This window comes from Schistocerca nitens, chromosome 2, assembly GCF_023898315.1.
Source record: "Schistocerca nitens isolate TAMUIC-IGC-003100 chromosome 2, iqSchNite1.1, whole genome shotgun sequence".
Lineage (NCBI taxonomy): Eukaryota > Metazoa > Arthropoda > Insecta > Orthoptera > Acrididae > Schistocerca > Schistocerca nitens.
In genome coordinates, this window is record NC_064615.1 from 1,021,633,510 (window position 1) to 1,021,655,846 (window position 22,337).

Sequence of the window (22,337 nt, forward strand, 5' to 3'; positions counted from 1 at the left end):
AATAAAATTTTCAAATGCAACTTGCTGAATGTACATGACGCTGAAATTTGCTTTGCAGAAGTTGGTTGCTACGTCTTGCTGATTGTTGCTGAGAGAACGTGAAAGTGCGTCTGCTATTACATTTTGTGCGCCGGGAATGTGAACAATCGTAAAATTAAATTCCTGTAAATAAAGTTTCCATCTACTTAATCTGTCATGAGTGAATTTAGCCGAAAGTAAAAATTGTATAGCTCTGTGATCTGTGTAAACGGTGGTATGTCTGCCATAAAGAAAGTGTCTAAATCTCGTAAAAGCCCATACAACACATAATGTTTCCAATTCTGTGACGGAATAATTTCGTTCAGCAGGTGACAAAATGCGGCTTGCAAATGCGATGTTTTTAATTACTGTATAACCATCTTCTTCAATTTCCTGAAAAATATGTACGCCTAAAGCTGTGTTGGAACTGTCGGTGGCAATAGAAAAATTTCGAGTAAGATCTGGGTGCGATAAAAGTGGAGCATTCAACAAAGCATGTTTCAGGTTCACGAATTCAGAATGTGCTTGCTTATCCCATGACCAAATAGAGTTTTTACCTGTTAATTTGCATAATCTAGGTGTGTCTAATGCAGAGTGATGAATAAATTTGCGAAAAAAGTTAATTAAGCCCAAAAAGCTGCGTAATTGTTTCTTCGTTGTAGGAACAGTAATGTCACGTAGAGCTTGAAGTTTTTCTGGATCAGGCGCGATGCCTTCTGCTGAAATTACGTGTCCAAGAAATTTTATAGAAGTTTTGCCAAAATGCGATTTACTGAGATTAATTGTAAGTCCTTGTGCATGGAAAGTTTGCAATAGTCGTTCTAAAATCAGATTATGTTCAGACCAGTTAGCTTCTGCAATAAGAATGTCGTCTACGTACGTCGTAATTCTGTCTTTAAGTTCTGTCGGAAGTATTGTGTTCAAACCGCGAATAAAAGCTGCAGAGGAAATAGTTAAGCCGAACGGTAATTTGCAAAATTGATAACAGTCACCAAAACAGAGAAATGCTGTGTACTTTCTGCAATTCGGATGAAGTTGAATTTGCCAAAATCCCGATTTCAAATCTAATGTGGAATAAATAGCTGTACCGTGAAATTTCTGTAGCAGTTCTTCTAAAGTCTGTGGTCGATCTGTTTCATTAATAATAATGTCATTAATGTGACGTGAATCAAGTACAAGGCGAAGTGAGCCATCTTTTTTCTTAACAATATGTAGCGGGTTTATGTACGGACTAACTGCCGGTTCTATAATTCCTTGGTCGAGCATATCCTGCAATTCTTTTTTAACTTGTTCTCTATGAATATACGGAATAGGATAATGCTTAGCTTTAAATGTGTCGTGCTGTTTGACTTGAAATTCATACATAAATCCGGACATAGTACCAGGAATGTTGTCGAAAACTGGAGCTTGCTGTAAAAGAATTTTGTGCAATTGCGTTCGTTCGTCGTCTGTATTTGCACTGCTTTGTTTAACTTTATCTGAAATCATCTGCATAACGTCGTAGTCAGCTTCGTCTGGAGTGTTATAGTTATGTACGTACGTATCCGTGAACAATGTGGAATTACAGTCTATGTTACGTGTTGCGGAAATGACTTCTGTGCGGTTAATTGTTTGCTCTTCCGCAGATAATGAGTGCTGAAATTCTAAAGCAAGTTGTACATGTTCATCCTTTAACATTAAGTAAGAATTCTGAAAATCAACCACTGCGTCGTGTTGTACGAGAAAATTAGTACCTAAAATAACGTCTGTTGTCAATAAAGGAACAATCCAAAAATTTGAGTGAAATGTGTGACCTGCAATACAAAATGATAAATGCGTCTGTAATTTAACGTCTACTCCTTTACTCGATACTGCTCCTTTTACTTTCGTTTTGCCTAAAGGTAATGCAGGATACGTATTCTCTTTGTTACACTCGTTAAAAGTTTCCTCATTAATGACTGACATAGGTGAACCAGAATCAATTACTGCTGAAAATTTCGATGAACCAATTTTAATTTCGATGACAGGATGTGAAATAGTTTTCTGAACAACTGGTCTTTCCTGTAAAAGAGTGTCTCGGATGTCGTCGAAAGTAATTACATTTTCGTGAACAACATTTTGCGTGTCAAAAGTAGTGCTTGTGTTATTGGAAGATGCGTCCTGTACAGTATCTAGTCAGATTCTATCTGACGTGTTATTATTATCAGGGGGATTCCGTGGCATTTCTACTATTTGAACTGTTCTATTATTTCTTCCAGACGTATTACGCTCTGGATGATACCTACTGTCGGGTTCATTCACGAGAATATGTTGTTGCTGATCATTTTGCTGCTGGTAGGACCGACTGTTATTAAACGTACGCTGATAATTGTGCTCGTCATTTTTACGTCTGTCGTGATAGTCATTCCTATACGGTGCATTGCGATAGGAATTAAAATATTGTCTTCTGTGTGCGTAGTCATTTCCTTGCTGCCGTGCGTTACTATTTGTTGTATCAGGGACTATACGTGCACGCGGTGAAACATTAAAGCCTGGTTGACCTTGTGCATTCCATTGTTGGTTAGGTATGCTAACCGGTTGACTTTCATGCTGTTGTGGTGGAAAAGTCTATTGTTACTAAAAGGTGGTTCCTGTTGCTGGAAATTTTGATTGTATTGATAATGAGAATTTTGCCTGTTATTAAAGTTTTGGTGGTTGTCATTCCCAAAGCGTCTGTTACTTCTCCTATTGAAATTACGTGTCTGATCATAATTACTGTAAGTTTGTTGACCTTGGTTATTATACGAAAAATTTTTGTTTACGAAAGAATAATCAGATTGCTGCACTTCTAAAAGCTGCAGCAGATCTCTGAATGCCGAAATGTTTTCTTTTTGCTGACCCGTTAGGAGTGACACTCTTAATGACCGTGGTAATTTAGAGATACATAATTGAATAAGTGCAGATTCACTATAAGGTTCACTTAGGTACTGGTTTTGTTGCACCATGTGCTCAAAAAATTGCGTCACACTGGGAAAATTCGAGTTCTCGTAATTCGGCAAACTAATTAACTGATCTTTAATTCCGCGCTGTGTCGTTTTCGACCAATATGCAGATAAAAAGGCATTCTGAAATTCTTCTACTGAATAGCATTGTCTCGCGATCGGCCTCATACGAGTTGCCGGTTCGCCTTCCAAAAAGCTGCAAATAAATTCAAGTTTATGCGTAACGGGCCAAGTCGGTGGAAAAGCAAAGCTAAATTGTTGAATCCAATCCAGTGGGTGAATCTGTGTTCTGTCGTTTTTAAACACTTTAAATTTTCTTACTGACAGAAAATGTTTGTAATCGAAATTATCGTCTCTGTGTGATGGAACAGGTTCAGGATTGTAAGAGAATCTGTTGAACTGTGGTTGTTCGGAATCTAAGTCCCGTACTCTCTGTAGATTACTCAAATTACACGCGCTGCGTGAGTCTGGCAAATGTTCGAAAAGTGGCGTCTGCTGTGATGTGTTATTAACTGAAATGTTTTTCATCTCTGTTACCTCCTGCTGTAAGCTCGACAATTTTCTACGCAAGGTGTTATTAGACGAATCGATCTCATTAATTGTCTGCTGTAAATTTTGAAATTCCGGTGTTTGATTAAATGAAACCGGTGAAATATCATCTGATTTATTGTCATTAGTACTTTCGATGACGTCAATACGACTGGCCAATTCATCACATTTTTCAGTCAGTATTTTAACCTGATCATCGGTTTTAGAGTCAGTGGCATTAATCTGATTTTGCAATTTACGTGTAGTTTCGTTCAGTTTTCTAACGTCAGCTTTGACGACATCGGAATCCTGTGTTATTTCTAATTCTTCAAATCTGTCTGTCACTGTCTGAATATCTGCTGTATGCGTATCTGTTTTTGATTTAAGATCAGAAATTTCATCGCGTAATTCCGCGTTCAACTGTTCGATGGTATTAATTTTATCGGACATTGTAGCAATATTGTTGTCTACGTATGTTTTTGCTTTCGCAAACATCTTACGTTTGTCTTCTTGTCTCTGTGCAGTGATTGTTTCCATGACTTGACGTTTGACTTTATTTTGATCATCAATAAATTTGCGGAAACGCGTATCACTGTTTTGTATGTGAACACTAAGACGTTCGTTAATCTGAGAGTTCTGTTGTTCGAATTTCGCGTCAATCTTTGCATCTACTGTGCGCGAAAGTTCTGCTGTCATTGCTTTAAATTCGTCGCGTAATTGTGTAGCTTTTTCAGAGCATTGTCTAGCGACTCCGCTAATTTCGTCTCTGAGTGTTTCTGTTGCAGCTGTTTGCAATTCCCTTAATTCCTGAGCAACAGACTTAATTTCTTCGCTACTTTTTCGCGAACAAGCCTCAATTTCCTCGCGTAACTGTACCTTAGTGTCATGGCACTGCGCGGCAACGGCTCTAATCTGTTCACTTAACTGTCTGGAATTGTTATCTAATTTTTCATTAAGTTTGTCTTGTTTTTCATTCTGTTGTTTGACCTGTTCACTAAGTTCTTTGTGATTTTTGTCTTGCCTTTCATTCTGTTGTTTCTCCATTTGTCGTAAAAATGCCATAATTTGATCCAAGCCAAAATTGCCGGCGCTATTCTCCGTGCTGTTTAATGCTGGATCTGGAATTGTCTCGCTTTCTGTAACCATTTGGTTATTCTGAGATTTACAAAAAGGTTTGCCATTCGAATTTACACTGTCGGTCATTATTTCGGAATTAAATGGATCCGTCGTACTTTCAGTACACTGTCCATTTTCATTAGACAAATTTGTCTGTTCGTCACGTGAATTTAGTAAACCGGTTGTGTTAGGCTGGGCAGCGCTCATTACAATAGAGCGTCCCGCGTCATTGATTGTCGTCAAATCAACAGAGGACATAACCGAGTTCGTTTGTTCATCATTAAGACAAAAGTCATCATTAGTGGTTGGAACGCATTGATTGTCAGTGAACGCAGGATTGTCATCATTACACTGCGTGTCACTAGTACTATCGGTCACGTTGTTTAAGTCGGTAAATTCGTTCACAACACCTCGCGACGTACTATTAATAGTCTTTCGCGGCATTTTTACAATAGTCACAATAAATCACAAAACAAATAAACACAATGCAAAAAGCAACACTCAAATACAACAGAGCAACGAATTGCCGATGATCTGAGGAAAGAAAGTCACAAATTAGTAAAAGCGTTGCGCCAAATTATAATTATATTTAAGCAAATAAGAGCAGATATCTGACTTTTTTCTCAAAAGATTCTCAACGAAATACGATCCTGGACCGGGTGTCGCCAAGTGTAACCTCCCCACAATAATATTCGAATGACAATACTTAATAGAAATGGAGCAAAAATATTAATGACAAAGACAATTAAGCAAAATTTAGCAATCTGACTCAAGTATAAGTTCTCCACACAAAATGTAAGATAATCCCATGATAATGAAACTACAGTGATAATCAAAACTCAATTTAACCGAAATGTCGGTCTTTGGCCCTGTGCAAAAATCAGAATTAATTTCTTACCTTAGTAAAACTGCATGTCAAAATTCTGCTCTTATTCTGCGCCAGGAAGAGATGCATCGCAATAATTAAATTTTTTTTTTGAAGTTAACTGAAAATTTTCTTTAAAGGAAATGGAAGGAATTCGAATCATTGTTTAGTTAAAAATTGCTTTGAAATCAGATTATTACTGGGGCGATTTGAAAATTAATTACAACGAATATAGATTAGATTATGTGATGAGCGCAAAGCTGCATGAATACTTATTTAATAAAATTATACCTCATCCTGAATCTCGACCATTGCTGTGCCGACGCCCGCCGACTGCTCTGGGCTACCACTACTCACAGACTCCTAGCACTACTGAGGACTGACTACTGCAGACTGACTGACTGCTCGCTACTGCGAGTCGAGCGCAACTGCTCTGGTCAGAGATTCTACAATGTCTCAGCATCGCTGCCGCACAACATACGTGTTTCAAGATGACGGTATTCACTCACAGTCAGTTGTAACGTTTGAATACGGTGGAATTCCTCATGAGCGACAAATTTTTAAAAAATGGTTCAAATGGCTCCGAGCACTGTGGGACTTAACATCTGAGGTCATCAGTCCCCTAGACTTAGAACTGCTTAAACGTAACTAACCTAAGGACATCACACACGTCCATGCCCGAGGCAGGATTCGAACCTGCGACTGTAGCAGCAGCGCGATTCCGGACTGAAGGGCCTAGAACAGCTCGGCCACAACGGCCGGCTGATAAACTTAATTCATTTCTTACCTTAGACTGAATTTACTTGCGGAGAGCACACTAGGCTTTCATTTTTCTTTTGTTGCACATCACGTAACTAACTTGAAAACAGTTGAATTTTATTATTACGAAAAAAGTTTTTAATGTATTGAAAGGGAAGTACAGAATATAAGTCAATGCGTATAATCAATTAACCATTGTTTCAAATATTGTCCAAAGGCGATAATTATGTATATCATCAATTTATCAGGTCACAGTCATATTTAGCAGTAGTAAATGAGTCCTCGAGGTAATTTTTTATGCAGCTTTAAACGCTGAAATAAAAAAAATCAATTATGTTTAAAAGTACTGCCCCATTTCTCTGGAAAGACATGGAGAGTGAATAGCAATGTATGTGTGAAAGAGTTCAGTCCAGCAAACCAGGTCCAGAGGCGCCCGCAAGAAGTGGCACTTGTTCCTGCCTGGAATCTGGAACACAGAATTTTTATTCAGTGCTGAATTCTCATCCATTCCTAGAAGTGATTATGATTCTACGAAATCGCAGGTTTAGTCTCTTCTGTCCTTTCGTTACCGAGCTAGATCAGAAGTACTGTGATCTTCACAGTCGCTACGATTCGTATATCGGTAAAGCGACAGTAAATACCAGGTTGCATTAAGTAAGTGTTTTCTACCGGAAAAAGCGTTTTGTTTCAGCCTCTCGTTTATTACCATATGCTTGCCCTCACATAAAAATCACGTTTCATAAAATGAATATCTTTCCATGGTTAAATGGAACACTTAACAGGTGCCTCAGCACGACACAGGTGAAACGTTCAGGGTAGACTGACATCAAATCACATAAATGTCAAATGTAAACATGTCCCCATAGCAACACATTGCCATCGAGTAACACAATGAGTGCAATAGTCTGACATGCATTGATATTATCATAAAATATTTATTTATTGATTATTTAGCCTTATTTTGGTTATTTGTTACAGACTTTAATTGAGGATTTTTACTTTGAATGTATTGACCTTATACTTTCTTTTCAACTTCAAAATGTTGGAAAATTGGAAAAATTTTCATTTTGCCTTTTTCCTTTATTTTAGATTTACGAGTATACCCCAAAGTTTGTAAATGTGTTTCTTAAACAGTTTGTACATAGAATCAGCAAAGTCCTCCTCCTCCATTTCTGTGAGCAGTTGCACATCATAACTGTCTAATCTTCTTTGTCCGTCAGAATTTTTGCAGTTTATCTGCTGTTTTTGTATGTCTGATTTTCAGTTTCCGCTGGCACCCTGACATTACTGATATGAACAAAATTACCATTTGTGAATATTTTATACTTTTATTTTCAAACTTGTTAGTCATTTTGTTGGTAAGTTGTAGGAATTGCGAACACAGAGAAGTAATGAGGCCCTAATTTCACAACACTGAGATAAAAAAGGTGACATCAGTAATCGACATAACATAATAAAAAGATTTATTGCGTACATGCTAATGACTCATATGTATCTTTTAGGTGTCATAATAATCTAACTACAATAAATATTTACAGTACACATTGTGTACCTCCTGTAAAATTTAATTGTTACTGTCACAGCTATAGAAAGAAATTTGTAGAATCCTGCTCCTTCCTAACCCCTTAGATAAATTTCTGTAGATATCCATAACCAGATCAAAAGCCAGTATGAGAGGTTCTCCATGGAAATGTTTTGAAATCAAAGTAGGTATGAAATTAGTACCGTTTTATAATTTTATAGTTTATCGTTTACAGATATAGACTGTCTTGCAGTTTTATTTTGTTTATTTTTCGTGACAGATCTGAGAATGATCATAATGGACCGAAATTGATAGACTGGAGACAATTTGTTTGTGATAATTGACAGAAATTAAAGACAGAAATTCGGCATTTTTTCTCTTGAGACACAGTTTATTTCATATATTGACTTGGATCTTCGTTTTTGTTATCTTACTTCTTTAGACTGATAATGTGTTTCTTTTTACAGGTTGGTAGAATTTCACATCCCGACATTCGTCTGTCAGCTGAGAATAAACTGCTGGAGAACCCCACTTGACGGTTAGTTATTTAATCGCTTGAATATAGTGTTTATTATCTTTTTCACCGTACTAACTCTCGTTCTTTTCTTTAAATCTGGTGTCGCCTTAAATCAAATGTTCTTGATTTTGTCCTTGATAGATTCTTAATTGTTGTATTTCTTTTTGATAGTGCGTTGCTACTTGTCCAAAAGTTACGCTCTGTGCATGACTATAGTGAAATCTCGGAAAATGGTTTGTTGTTCTATTCTAATTATATGATTTATTTTATGTGCCTCAGTCTTTATTCTTGTGAGATCGTATGGTGCTTTTCGTTTCCATCTTCCATAACTAACTGTTGTTAATCTGTAATTTAATCTCCTGCTCTCCTTGTGGTGGAGATACGTAATCTTCGAGTAGTGAACAGATTTATTGTGCTTACGACAGAGATTCTCTTCAATTTCACATTCTCTGTTTCAAGTTAATTTTCTTTTGGGCGGGGGATCACTACTGCCCGGCACGACGTCTATTTCTGTACAAACCTCTTCATCTCAAGAGTAGCACTCACACCTTATCACCTCAATTATTTGTTGGATATATTCCAATCTCAGTCTCTCTACAGTTTTTACCCCTCACAGCTTTTTCTAGTACCATGATGTCTTACTTAACCTGTGTTCCATTACCCTGTCCCTTCTTATTGCTAGTGTTTTCCATATGATACTCTCCTCGCTGAGAATCTCATTATTCCTTCCCTCATCAGTCCACCTAATTTTCAGCATCCTTATATAGCCTCAAACGCTTCGATTTCTTCTTTTGCTGGTTCCCCACAGTCCGTAATTCACATCCATACAGCACTGCGATGTAAATGTACATTTCAGAAATTTCTTCGTCATATTAATCTCAGTTTTTGACTCTAGCACGCTTCTTTTGGCCAGGAACTCCCTCTTTGTTTATACTAGTCCGGTTTTCATAAACTCCTTATTTCGTCCGTCGTACGTTAATATGCGTACAGTGTAGTAGAATTCCCTTGTCTACTTCTTGGTCTCCAATTTCGATATTTTGTTTCTCGCTGTTCTCATTCCTGCTACTCCTCATTACTTCCATCTTTCATCGCTTTATTCTTAATCCATATTCCGTGCTCAGTAGACGGTTCCTTTCAGTCAGTATGACCCGTGATTCATCCTTGTTTTCACTGAAGTTAGAAATGTAGTCAGCAAATCTTATCACTGATATTTTTTCACCCTGAATTTTGATCCCACTTCTGAACCTATCTTTCATTTCACACTTTGCCTCTGCGATGTACAGATTCAACAGTAGGGGAGGAGTCCTTACCAGGGTCATCATCATCAGTTATCTCCTATATTAGCAGGTACTTTGCCTCTCCATTTTCTGTGATCCATTGCTTCCTTCTTAAGGCTGCTGTGTGTTGTACCGTCCATCACGTCATCCAGTATCTGAAATCTCTTCCTTCCTCGCTTCCTTTTCCCTTCTACATAACTTTCTAAAACTGTTTTTATCAGTCCATCAGTTTTTCCTAACATATGCCCAATCCAATTTCTTTTTCTTCTTTTTATTACATCTAGCAACTGTCATTTCTTTCCCACTCTTCTCAGTACCTCTTCATTTTTTACTCTGTCCATCCAAATTACCAGGGTATCGATCCATATTCAATGACAGCTCTCATAAATTTATTACGTGTGAAAACACAGATCTGCGAGCGTCCCTGAGCCATGTACATTTCACACTCATGATGTGACGATGTGATGACTTCACCTGTAACTGAAACTTGAAACATGGATTGTCTTACCCATTTAGGATACAACACACAGTGCAGTAATGTTAACGCAGTGCAGTGCGTTTCGAGAGCCACGTGTCATGCTCACATCATTTGAAGTCAATGTGCAAATCACCAGTCAGAAGAACGTGAATTTTTCAGTGGTGATAAATTAAAGCTTTCTGGATAAAAAATCGTCATACTTCAAAAGCTCCAACTTATTTCCCTCCGTTCCTTGTCATCACAGTACTGCTACTTCACCAACGTGCCTTCTTTCTTCAGCAGTGTGTCTGACTGTCCACTTGTTATCACACCATCTGATGTTTAGTACAATGAATTGCCCAGTGAACTGTAAGCTAACAACCTCAGGTGACAACTAAGAGTCTTCAGCTGTTTATGCCAATTCCAAAAATGACAACAAGTGATCTTGCTGGACGATGTAGATGTAGTCCATGTCGAGAAGAATGGAGGGAAACTTGACCTACTTGAAGGATTTGGAAGAGGCGTTTCACCAGAACAGATTAATAACCTGATTAATGTATAAACGGGAAGCAGCCCGAAGGGATTCCATAACAGTTTCATGGACCTTTTCTGTTGGCATAAACATGGCATGCGTAAAATAAATTCATGCAGGCAACTAATGTAAATATTTGCTTCAACACAACAAAGCGCTGTTATAAAAAATTGCCGAGTACTTCGTGGCCACGTTTTAAGACCCCAGGATCTTCGGTCGACGTTTGTTCAACAATTTTTCCGATGTTTCGCCAGCACAAGTGGCTGCATTATCAAAAGTTGTGGCCAGAGATTATAATAATGTACCTGTCTCGCAAATGTCTGAGGACTTTTCCTTGGTCACTGCCGCCTGTGTTTCTCTTCTTATTACCTGCAACGTTCGCTGCATCCGAGATCCGTTTACCTTGAGGGTTTCTGCTTGTTAAAACTTCTGTCATATTTGTGAATGTCTACGGGTTCCTGAAGAAACGGCCGTGGTGATTTTTTTGCCTATACGCCCGGATAACCGTGCGTGTTTAAGCTCCACTTTTGGGACGGCCCAGGCTCGAATCCACCCGCGGTTTAACGAAGAGGGTCGGTTTGCGTTTCAGCCTGGATGTAGATTTTAGGCCGTTAACCACATCCGACTAGGGGAATATCGAACTAATATTCGAGTCCCGCCTCAGGTACACGATTCGCAAACGTTTAATAAACTGTCGCACACTTTCACATGAGTAATGATACATATGTTTTTGTTGGAGGGGGGGGGGGGGGGGAGGAGGAAGGACGTCCGACCACCCCTTAAATTAACCATGCCGACACCGCGCAGATTCGAGACGAAGGCAGAAGAAGGAAAGATAGCTCTTCTCCACAGCGAGAATCTGCGTGTCCGCGAATTTCATTATTTAGTTGGTCACACACATCGCATGATCCGCCACAGATGATTTCTGCACTTGTTGCAACCACCAGTGATCTTAGTATTGATGGATCGCCTACTCAGTCCAACACAGACTTTTCCACATGTACAAGGTATGCGATAAAATCCCAATATTGCAAGTGGGTAGCTTTTGTCCTGTGCCGATCTGAAGTACACTTCCGTCTTGTTGGTCGGATTGTAAACAGTCTTTTCGTCGAGTTTGTGCAATATAAACTTACTGTGTCGCTCATTCTGGGGATGTATGGCAGAAAAGCCGGACCTGGCGTTACTTCTTTGACAATGCCAGCCTCTCATGATGGCGAAACGTCAGAAAAATCTTAAACAAACGTCGGCCGATCCGGAGATGAAAACCAACAGGCAGTACGGCAAGTGTTGTTATCTTCGGAATGAGAAAGAAGAGCTGATGACTCATTGCATTCAGATGACGTTGTGAACTTATTATTCACTGGATTGAGCGTTGTACTAAATATCGGTTTGCGTGATAACAAAATGGTCTGAGGTGCAGCTGAAGAAAAAGAGTCCCACTGGTGGAGCAACGATAATGCCATGGAATAGTGGAACACAGATTTGAGTAAAGGTAAGCCGAGAATTTTTGATCGTGATAACTTAGTTTTATGACTGCTACGTTGCCCATGGATGGTTCACATGATACCAGCTAATGAAAGCGAGAGTCACGAACTAGTAGCGGAATGTTGTACGCTCAATAATTATAATGACTGATTTAACAGAAAGACCATGAAATGGATGCTTCGAAATCGAGATTAATTGATTATACTGTGCAAACGAGACTTCGTAATTCATATTATGCCTTACGTAATTATTATGCTCGTTTATCTTCTCTGTTATTTAGGTGACGTGCTTCGCCCAAGACAGTTACCAGTCCAAGCTGTCTTGACTCCCTTACTGGTTTCACGGTACATCCCCATAACTGTATTCCCACATTTTCCGCCGATTCTTTGTCTGCGATCATCATGCTTCCGTGACGAAAGAGTAATAATTGCCTTCTCGCTGGCGGAAAGTATTGGCCCTTCGATGGTTTTGGCTTTTACATAATTTTGCCATCCGTAATTGCAGTTGTGACAAGTATCACGCTACTATCCGCCGCTAGGAGATGGCTTGGCGCTCCTAGCGGAATGAATAGAGGCAGAAACACTGCATCTCAGCAGTTTTAGTCTCAGTGTTGTCATAGTCATCAGCGAAGCTCCTAATGAGCTAAAACAGATACTAGAGAAACTAAAACACTTCACCAACAACTGTGAACCTTCCAGTGGCTCGGTCGCTAAATGGGTAAGGACCAGACTGCAAACCTGAAGTTTACGCTTTCAATCCACAGCAGGACCTATGATTAGTGTTTCTTTTCTCTCTCTCTCTTTTTTTTCTTTTTTTTTCTTCTTTCGCCTCTGAAAATGATTTGTGTACGTGAAGAAAGCGTTGTTGCAACATGGTTGGTAGTAGTGCCTGAGTAAGTTCCTTCAAAAATCTGAAGGGCTTACTAGTTCCAACAGGACCATGCATAGTAAAGCACCGAGGATTTCAAACCAACCTTTTGGTTGAGGAGACCTTTATGTTCTTTACAGTACTCCACAACTACGACAGAGCGAAATTGCAATAATCCACTGGCAGCAGGCTCTGAGAAACTGCACTTAAGGTTGGAATATTGTAACGACCGTTATGTGCGATCTGAGCGGAGGAGGAGATACGAAAAATCTTTCAGATTAAATAATGTCCAAAGTCGGATCGATTCATTAGAGAATAATGGTTTCAGATCACACCAAACAAAACTATTTTTAAGTTTTTCATGACAAATGTTTTACAATAAAATATCTTTCGCTCACGACTGTACCTACGTAATAAGAAACTGGGATTAATTGGCGTAGTTAAAATCCTGTGACCGTGAAATTTTAAATTATAAGTCCTCCAATTTCTGTTCGCACTGGGAAATCGAACTTCCAAGAAAAAACAAGCAGGTCTTATGTACTCGTAATAAATATAATAGTAATTTCGAGGGACATTCGGAAAGTAAGTTCCGATCGGTCAAGAAATGGAAACCACTGTGAAAATCTAGCTTTTGCACATAGGCCTATGTGTTCGACAGTGTTTCTAGTATGCCTGTCCGTTACATCACTTCGCTCTATTCAGTTCTGAGCGCATGGTGAGCACGTAAAGATGCGTAGAAAATAGTGTCTCCCGCCAAGTATGAGGTGCAGGTGAGAGATTTCGCCTGATGTTATGCAGCCGACATTACAGAACTGTCATACGTTTCCTGCTTCGTGACAATTCTCGGTCGCAATCTGCAGGGGCAATGAAAATGCTCCTGCAGCGTTTCCAATGGGAAGTGTTTGATCACCCGCACTACAGCCCGTAATTGTTCCCCCTGTGTTTCATCTCTGCTCACACTAACTACTGGCTATGAAAACAACATTTTCGCACAGACAACGAGCTATAGCTGAGCGTAGAGAATTGGCGGGAAGCACAGGCGACTGCCTTCTATGACGAGGGTATTGGAAAATTCGTACAACGCTACGACAAATGCCTAAGCCGGAGTGGTGACTATGTAGAGCAGTGGCTGGAATGTAGCTAACTGTTCCGGATAAAATACTTCTGATTTTCAAAGTGGTTTCCATTTTGCGATCAATCAGAACTTACTTTCCGAATAGCCCTAGTACTTCAATGAGATGGTCACAATGACGTCTGAACCAGATCGACCAAGCCGGCTAATTCTATTCACAAAAACTCTCCACTTGGTCCAGGAGATGAGGTATTAAAACGTAATGTTGACATTAAATTGAAGAAGCGTAATACAATGAATTTCATTTATCGTTACTTATTATACAGTAAAACTTACATTATGTGTCCGTACAGATACATGCAAGAAGGAGACCATAAGAGCAGCTAACAAGAGAAGAATGAAACAACTGACAAAAAGTAGCAAGAGGTTCTCCCTCTTACTTATGGAGATAAAAATTAAATCAGGTTTATTTCGATTCAAGTCCATACACTTCGTGAGTTCTTTTGTCGTCGAACAGTATTGTTTTCTATTCAATAAAACATAACGCAAGCTGAAGGCAATATACTAGCTGGTTAGACGTCTGTCATGCAACGCCAAACTCCTGTACTACTGGTCACTCATACATCCATAGTCTCATTAGGTGCTTGAATGCTGTAATCGTGAAAGGAAAAGAACCAACAAATAAGTAACTAACAAATAAGTTGGAAAATCAGGATGGACAAAGGCACGGACGGTGTAGGGATAATTCAAAGACATGGGAGAATACAGGAAACACCCAACAAGGAGCTCAAAATTTAGACTGGAAAAACATAACAGACGAGGTCGCGATGTCTAAGGCGTAACCGAGGAACGAATCGTTCGAGACTGACCAGCTCTGTTCCCGAGCACTGGAAATACAGCATGGTGAAGCCACCACAGCTGACAGATACTGCAAAATATTTACATGAGTTAACGGTGGATTTCGCCTTAGATCAAGGGTATTTTTGGATGGAAGCAGAAGCAAAACGTGTTTCATGACACCCCTGTTCTAAGAGAGTCATTCCTGTGGTCGCCAGGGAGTAAAGAACATCGCGGCCAGAGTCCGCAACTACTTGCCGTAGATCGAGGTCTGTCCTGAGCGAAAAAGTTTTAAGAGGGTCGTTGCGTAAGTAATGCCTCCTATTTCTATTCATGGACACTACTGTACAGAAATAAATCACAACAACACGGCTAAACAGAGCAATATATCACATACAGAGTATCATTTTTCCACATAGTCACCACCATTCGTTATGCACTTTTGCCAACGATGAACCACAGCCTGCGTGCCGCTCTTGTAAAAATCGGAACCAGCTGAGGCCAACCAATTCCTTACAGCTGCGAAAAGTGCGAAGTTATTCACATGAGTACTAAAAGAAATCAGCTAAATTTCGATTGCGCGATAAGTCACACAAATCTGAGGGCTGTAAATTCAACTAAATACTTAGGGATTACAATTACAAGTAACTTAAATTGGAACGATCACATAGATAATATTGGCAGAACATTTAGAAGGTGCAAAATGTTTACCAAAGAGACTGCTTATCCTACGCTTATCCGCCCTATTCTGGAGTACTGCTGTGCGGTGTGGGATCCGCATCAGGTGGGACTGACGGATGACATCGAAAAAGTACAAAGAAGGGCAGCTCGTTTCGTATTACCGCGAAATAGGGGATGTAAGGGGTCCGCAGGCCCTTACTACTAAGTTTGCATCAGCACAGGTCGACAGGGCAACTATCGATAGTGTGTCGGGTCGCGAGAGCGAGAGTCAGTTCAGTCAGAGCAGTGCTGTGTTGGGTAGGTTCCCGCGAGGCGGGCAGAGAGCTGTGCAGAAGCCAGCAATTTTTAATAAGAATTACCGACAAAGGGAGTGGCCATCGCCGCGGTTCAACCCCTTTGTGTTAGTATTATACGGGAAAGTGAGAAAGTATAATTAACAGAGTGATTCAGTGATATTTATGTGCCGTTATTGAGATTCCGCGTCTACCGCGCCGGCATTATTTGGATTACAGTGATTGTATGTTGCGTGTGACAATTATGAATAGCGAGGAAGCCTGTGTTGAGATTAGTCGTCATTAACAGTGTATTGACGAAGGCAGTGGCTGTCTCCTTATTTTGTTTTTGGTATGAATATAGGTCTTGATTAGTGAAGCTTTGTTGTTGTTCTCTTGCCACCAGACATTTCATTATTGCAGCATTTGAGAAGGACAGAATGGAATGTAACAACTCCCAAGCAGTCCAATCCGATTGCCAGCCCCATTAGGTACACGGTCACATTAATTAATACTTATTTGGGCTGCTATTCAGATCCGCGAACGAGCGGATACACCAAATTATAAGGGAGTGTTACAGGGAGATAGTGTCACAGACATGATACGTGAATTGGAGTGGCAATCATTAAAACAAAGGCGTTTTTCGTTGCGACGGGATCTTCTCATGAAATTTCAATCACCAGTTTTCTCCTCCGATTGTTGCGAAAACATTCTGTTGGCACCCACCTACAGAGGGAGAAATGATCATCACAATAAAATAAGAGAAATCAGGCTTCGCACGGAAAAACTTAAGGGCTCGTTTTTCCCACGTGCCGTTCGAGAGTGGAACGGTAGAGAGACAGCATGAAGGTGGTTCATTGAACCCTCTGCCAGGCACTTTATTGTGAATAGCAGAGTAATCACGTAGATTTAGATGTAGCTTTGACAAAAGTCAAGTCTGAAGGCGCTAAATCGGAACTGTACGGTGGATATGGTGAGACAGTCCATGCGAATTTTGCAGTGAGGTGCGTGGTCGTAAAACTGGTGTGGGGACTGGCGTTATCATGTTGCAGGTGACAGTTGGTCTTCTTCTCCGGCCATACCCTGGAAATTCGGTCTTTCAGCTTAGTCAGTGTCGTCTTGTAGCGTGCTGAATTGACAGTTTCTCCAGGCTCCAGGACATCCAGAAGCACCACACCCTGGCTATCCCAGAAGACTGTGCACATCACTTTGCTTGCGGACGGCTGTGTCGTGAGTTTCTTCTTCGACGGAGAATTCGCATGTCGGCATTCCGTGAACTGCCTTTTTGATTCCGTGGTGACACCATGTCTCATCTCCGGTGACGATGCTATTAAGAAAATTGTCACCTTCAGCTTCATATTGGTCCCTCAGGTCCCGACAAATACCTGTTCGATGAGTTTTTTGTTCTTCTGTTAGCATCCGCTGGATCCATCTCGCACAGACTGTGCGATTACCGAGATAATCCGACAATGTTTCCAAGGCTTTACAGCCGATATTCAGCTTGTTTCTCACAATTCTCTGGTCGATATCCGCCGATCACCACGGATGAGTTGATCAAGACTCTTCATTGCGAGGGATGACAGCTGTCCAGGGTCGACCGGGCCGTAGCTTGTCATGCGCATCTTTTTCACCTATCGCCTCACGTTGCTCACTTCTATTGCATTTTCTCCACACACCTTTAGCAAGCGTCGATGGATATCAATCGGCGCAATTTCTTCAGCAGTGAGGAATTCAATCACACATCGCTGTTTTACACGGGCATCCGTATGAGACTCTTCGACCATAGATACTAGTAGACTGGCCTTGCTGTGCAGAAGCTAAAGGGCTGGTGTGGCTCCAACATAAACCACGTGACTGGTGGCAAAACGTGGCGGGATTTCAAATCAGCGGTCTGCCATCCTATGTTTGTATCGTATTTTCCCCACATTTCTCAATTGACTGCCAAACGCTTCCAACAAAAATTACTTTTTTATTTGCGAAAAATTATGCCAGAACTACATTTGACATGGATTTGTTCACAGTACCATTTATAAAATCTAACAAATACATCGAACACCACTCTGGTGGGCAGCGGGACGAAATTACTATAAACAATTAAAGTAAAATGTCGTTAAAATTCTTTTAAACACTAAGAGTGGGCTCGTGTCAAAACTTTAAACATTGGATTCGCCGCGTTTTGAGCTCTAGCCACGTATAAAAGAAAATGGGATATGGGAATTATTCTAACAACATTCAGACTTACAGGCATTGGAAGCACAGATTTCAGAAGACGAGGCATCGTCTAACGAACACCTTCTAGTGTGTGATTTACGGAGCTTAGGCCTCTTCGATTTCATATGCTCCGGAAAATCAAAAAGTGTCGGGATAGCCAATTCCCTCCAGTCTCAGCCCTATAAAAACATCAGTTTTAAAAATGGCCGGCCGCGGTGGTCTAGCGGTTCTGGCGCTGCAGTCCGGAACCGCGGGACTGCTACGGTCGCAGGTTCGAATCCTGCCTCGGGCATGGGTGTGTGTGATGTCCTTAGGTTAGTTAGGTTTAAGTAGTTCTAAGTTCTAGGGGACTTATGACCTAAGATGTTGAGTCCCATAGTGCTCAGAGCCATTTTTTGAAAAATGACAGACACTGTAAATATAAATATTAATATACATTATAAATAATAACTAATCTATCAAAACGCTTCTCCTCGAAGTGCTTCGAGCAAAGGCGTGTATGTGCAGATGGCTTAAAGTTTTTCCGTTTCAGGGCCTGTATCCAAAGCTGCCTTCGGTTTTCATCCTTAGGGAACCTATGAGTAGGAACGAGGAACAGTTATACTTACTTCTGTAACCGAATTATCACAGATACTTTCCAAAATGTAATATGAGTCTGACTTTACAGGCATCACTTTCAACACTTTAATTTACGTGATACCATATTTCAAGTGTAAAAAACATATAAAAGTCACTTCAGCAGATTTCAATAAACGCATCTGCACTATCATAGAAACACTTACACGTGAAAGGTAATGCTATTTCCCCCGACAAAACGCTGAGTACAGCCATAAGCGCAACACGAAACAACCATGTTTTGCCCACATTCACGTGACTTTAGCCCAGAGATGTTGGAGCCACGAAAATGACGTCAGGGCCAGTCTATTATATTTATGGTCGAAGATGAGTCTCCATTTTGGGACACTCCTCTGCTGGCGCCAGCTACCGCAGAACAACGGAACCACCTGCAAATGAAGGAGGAAGGTTTAAGCATTAGCACTACACCAGTGACATCTGGCGCGGACGTCCAAAGTCACCACAACAAAATAGGAGGCATTACTTTCAGAACGACCCTCGTATATCGAGGTACCTGGGTGGCCTACCCGAAACGAGAAGAAAAAAGCAAGGGGGGAAAACCAGAGAAAGGATGATGGTGTTCTGTGAAATATCAAACGACCCTCCTGCTGCGGAGTCGCACACGCGATATTTTGCGTCCGGGATTGGCGCACGGGTTCTCCTGCTGTGTTGGGAATGGTGCCTGGTAAGAGTCGCGTGCACAATTTACGATGCGGTTGGCGGACCACAGTCGTTTGCAACTCCAATTACGGAGGTCGCGACGCCGCTGCCCGGAAACTTTGTCGGCGGCGTGCAGGTATCTCCATGTTCGCGGAGCACCTGTTGCAATAAATCTTTTGCGAGAGTAGTTTATCTAAAGGCCCGGTTCTGGCGCTCGCAAATACTCTCCTCCCCCCCCCCCCCCAAACTTCCTTCGTCTGCATCTTCCCCTCTTCGCAACGTGTCATACCTTAACTGTAGTTCTCATTCGTTACGCCAGACACACAATCATTCACTGGAGACCACAGAATTAGATGGCACCGCCCTAGCCCGGCAGAATAGCTGCGTTGCCTGGATTTTTTAAATGCCGTGTCAGAAGCATCAGCTTACATAATAAAAATTTTAAAAAATTGGATGAAAGTTATGAGAATAGAACAGACAAGTACACTTACAGCGCTAGTATAGCTTGTGTATTAGAACTCCGATTACCCGAACCCTGGCTATCGGAATCGCTGGTTATCCGAATCGCAAAATACTGATTCTGTCTACGCGCGTATTGTCCTTCCGCGAAGCTTTCTAGTGTAGGTGCAGCGTGAACTTTATTGGGACGATGAGTCACTGTCGCCAGGTGGCTGGCCCGTCGCACCTGTTACTGTTCCTTTTGATTACTGCACTTGGAATCACGAACAATGGCGCTCGAGTTCAGGCTTGTTCTCCGCACCTACCTGTACGTCACGCATTCTGTTGTGGATTAGAGATGGGTCGAACTCGTTCATTCCCGTGAACTAATTCATTCATTTCACTCTTTGCCGTGAAGCTTTCAAATGAAGTAGTTTGTTCATGAAGTACGGAAGCCTGGCGAAGTTGCCCAGTTCGCCGCTCAGCCGCGGCTGCGCTCGCTTCGCCTCGCTCGTACAATACAGCTTCGTAATACTTCATAATTTTACCAACAGATGGCCGAACTATGCAGTAACGTGCACGCAACGTTTTACGCTCTTACAGCGTCTGAGTTAACTTAAATAGAGTATGGTCGAGGGGGACAAAGGAAAGATAAACAGAGGAGCCTGTCACATATAAAGAAGGTATTACATTTAATCTTGCTCGACATTTTCTCATGAAGCGCCCAAAAAAGTCTTTATCTGCCAAATTAAACATTATTTGTTGTATTCATGGACTGAAAACTAGGGCTACCAACGAATTGCAGTCCAATTTTATGTTCCTTTTAAAACTTAATCCAAAATAGAATGAGTATGTTTACCACTGTCACAAAGTCTATATACCTACGTTAAGTAATTATTCAGAAGTTTTCCTGTAGATTTTATTTTTGTTGAGAGTAATAACCCTCCAGATTCAAAACGTAAACTGTCACCTGTAGTCACTGGTACGATTTCACGTAAAATCCTCTTTCAGTGTTATTAACAAACCTCTTATTTTCATGTTGGCTGTGCGTGCTGACACAGCCAGCTTCTTCGTTTGTATCTTTGATATTCATTTGTCTGCAAGCGCTGCCAACGGTAGGCTATCCGTAGACGTGAAGTTTAACTGCACAAATAGTCACGGGTAATGTTGTCAGCCCTGCAGGAAGCAGCTGACGCTGCCTTCCCCTCGCCCCTCACCACCCCAACCCCTCCTAAACCTATCGTTCCCCACAAACACCGCGCGATTCGTCGACAGGCAGTAGAGGGAGGACTAAAGTGAAGAGAGAATGAGTGACGTAGCGCCGATGTAGCGGGAGAGGGAGAGGGGAAGAGAGTGAGTGAACGAGCTAGAAAAAAGTGTGGAGTGTGCTATCTGCGAAGAGTTTGAAGTACCAGTTCACTGAAATTGAGTGGTTAGTTCACACTTCACTGGAGTGAAGCGTTCATTTGAACGACTCATTCACGAGCTCCCCATCACTATTGTGGATTGGCAGGAGCCAACCCACGGGGTTTGGAGGAAGCCGAAAGGCAGGCGTTTAAGCTCACGCAGGCTGGCGTGAGGCCTGGAACAGGACAAGGTAGTTAGACTAGAAAAAAAGGATGTAACTGGTGGAATACTTAACTTTAATCCATTAATGTTGAACGTAGCTCTTGTCTGTACATTCTTTACAATATCAATAGCAACTGATAATGGCGCCTTGCTAGGTCGTAGCAAATGACGTAGCTGAAGGTTATGCTAACTATCGTCTCGGCAAATGAGAACGTATTTTGTCAGTGAACCATCGCTAGCAAAGTCAGTTGTACAACTGGGGCGAGTGCTAGGAAGTCTCTCTAGACCTGCCGTGTGGCGGCGCTCGGTCTGCAATCACTGATAGTGGCGACACGCGGGTCCGACGTGTACTAACTAGTGGTGGGCAGGAAATCGCGTATCTGTTAGAAATCGCAGTGACTGAGAAGTCACAGATATCACAGTAGCAACTTTACAGAATCTAACTGCGATTTCAGTCACAGTTAGCAGTCGCAAGTAGTATTTCACATTCAAAGACGTGAGCCATCTATTGGTCGAATTTAGCACTGCTTTCTGCGATTTCAGTGACAAGTCGCAACTAAGAGTCGCAAGTAGCAACTAAAAAGCGCGGTTAACAGTGGCTCCTGTTGGCCGAAGTTCGTACTACGTCCATCTCTGCTGTACGCTATGGAGTCTAACTGCGATTTCCGTGACAAGTCGCAACTAAGAGTCGCAAGTAGCAACTAAAAAGCGCGGTTAACAGTGGCATCTGTTGGCCAAAGTTCGTACTACGTCCATCTCTGCGGTACGCTATGGAGTCTAACTGCGATTTCCGTGACAAGTCGCAACTAAGAGTCGCAAGTAGCAACTAAAAAGCGCAGTTAGCACTGCCATCTGTTGAGCAAAGTTCATACTACGCTATTCGCTACCGAGTCAAACTGCGATTTCTGTGACAAATCGCAACTAACAGTCGCAAGTAGCAACTAAAAAGCGCAGTTAACATACTTTTCCTAGTGTCATCTGTTGACCGACGTACGTACTTCGTTATGAGAGCCTTGTGCCTCACGAGATCGATGTGCTGTGTGTGCATATGAAGGGATTATTTCAATAGTGTTACAAGT

General features: G+C 41.2%; 1 protein-coding gene across 9 annotated transcripts in view; it reads left to right on the forward strand.

Annotated features, from left to right (window-relative positions):
• LOC126237366 (prolyl 4-hydroxylase subunit alpha-2) overlaps positions 1–22,337 on the forward strand; it is an 840,261-nt gene that overhangs the window by 712,694 nt on the left and 105,230 nt on the right. For 6 of the 9 annotated variants that reach the window (XM_049947441.1, XM_049947446.1, XM_049947445.1 and 3 more), the window contains one exon: positions 8,236–8,306. The exons of the other annotated variants lie outside the window; for them this stretch is intronic. The gene's annotated coding sequence lies outside the window, so the exon portion shown is untranslated. The remainder of the gene's footprint in view (positions 1–8,235; positions 8,307–22,337) is intronic. 9 annotated transcript variants of the gene reach the window in all.